The sequence below is a fragment of the Eimeria mitis genome, genomic scaffold (assembly GCF_000499745.2).
Source record: "Eimeria mitis Houghton genomic scaffold, Emh_scaff542, whole genome shotgun sequence".
Classification (NCBI taxonomy): Eukaryota; Apicomplexa; class Conoidasida; order Eucoccidiorida; family Eimeriidae; genus Eimeria; species Eimeria mitis.
Genome location: NW_013573693.1, coordinates 16,849 through 18,773, shown reverse-complemented (window position 1 = coordinate 18,773; position 1,925 = coordinate 16,849).

The following is a 1,925-nucleotide window of genomic DNA, read 5'->3' as shown; positions in this document are numbered from 1 at the left end:
AGGAGCTGCAGCAGAAGGCTCCGCAACGCAGTGCTGGCAGGCACGGTTTCCTCTCGAACTTCAGGGGCCGGGCATGTGCGCTCGCTAGAGTAGAAGGCAGGAGGCGAAGTAAGCATTTTTGCGGCTGCTTCCAAGCAACCCAACAATTCCACCAGGTAACTATTATAAGAGGACCTGTTGCTCTTATCCGAGGACAGTTGTGAACTGCTCAAAAATACTGAAGAGAAGGTTCTCGCTGAAGGGAAGGGTTTCCATAGAGCAGCACAGATCTCCAATCTAAAGGCTCACGCGCGCTGCGGCCAAAGGGCCTGGGGCTGGTGCGAGCTGAGACGGCAAATGAGTTGCAATGCACCTTGTTGCAACGGGTGCTGGAAGACAATCCCACACTTAAGTGCAATTGAGCCCTCCTTGCTGTACATAGTACCGGTGTAAACAATTGTTGAATAATTAATTGACCCTCCAAAGCCAGCCAGCCCCCATTTAGACGTACACGTACAAATTCCACACACACCATACTATCACTGTGGTCGCTGGAGTACTGGGATCCCTTTTACTCTAGGAGCTTGAGTTGCAACCTTCGGAGAACCTACAAAAGATCGAAGTAGTAAGTTGTAGGCCAGCGACATCATGCACTAGCCCTTCAAAAGGGGAAAGAATAATGTGTAACTTAAAACTGCGCAATGGAGCTTCCGTGTCTTGACCTGCATGCCGCCCATCGGCTAATATGTCAGGCCCAAGCCAAAACCCCAAACGAGGAACTCAGAGAAAAGAAAGTATGCCCCTCTTGCATGAGGGGAACATCTGCACTCGACTGCCATTGTGACTGATGTAACGGAGCACAAAACTGGGTGATTTGCATGCGGCCAACCCATGCGGGACCTGCCGGCTTCCTGCAGAATGCTAAGCCCGGAATCAGCAACATTTCGCGGAACTTGGATTCAGAAGGAGGCTACAAGTGTATCCCCTTAATGCTTGTATTGAAACATTTTGCTTCTGTTTAACGCAAGCAGTATAGCCCAAATCACAAACTTGAGAACTCCATAACCCAAGAGAAATGCATTTCTGGCACCGACACTGGAACTCCTGTTGCCGAAGTAGCTGTAACTGCCGCCCTCACAGGTAATAGGGGCAACATGAAGCGCTGCGATGTCTCTATAGCTGCACCTAGATCGCGGATCCTCAGTCGAGATAAGTAATGCGCTTCGTTCGCCTTCGTGCTCAGTCTCCGCGATACGAATGCGGCCGTGTTCTTCAGGCGTTGCTTTTGATTCGATGGTGGTTGCTTATCTGTCTACTACATACGGTTCTCCCTCTTGCACTTTGTGTGTAACGTATTTATTTGTATGCCAGCGGATTCGGGCAGCATGAATAGCGCAGTCTGTTGAGGTTGTGAAATGTTTTTATCCCTCCATGAAGGTTGGGAACTTAGAGACAAACAAGTAGGAAACAATTGTCTACGGTGTTTCTGCATGCAGCAAGGCGGGACTGGATATGCTTGCATGTGGGGTCGCCTTGCAGCAGGCGTTGCAGCAAGTAGTTTTGTAAGAGATAAGAGCCGCATCATTTACGCACCAGCTTTACGAGCCTGCGCCGTTTCGTGGAGAATGCCTGGAGAATGAATGGAAAGTCAGTTGACTCATGGTAACCTTTCTCCCAATCAGTGTGACTCTATGGCAGCTCATGAATGTCCTTGTCTTTGCCTGACAACTCCCGTTACACCTAGTGCCACTGGATGCGTGACAGGGGCAGGTGCTGCCTGCCAACAGCGAAACGGGCTGTTGCACAGCACTGATTAGTTGCGAATGCAGACTGAACTCTTAAACAAGGGGAGCTATCGATAGAGAGCTATATCGACAAGTGCCCCTCCGTGGCAAACAGAAGTCTCGAAGTAAGCTCAGATATTCTGTTCCAGTGGTTCACAACAG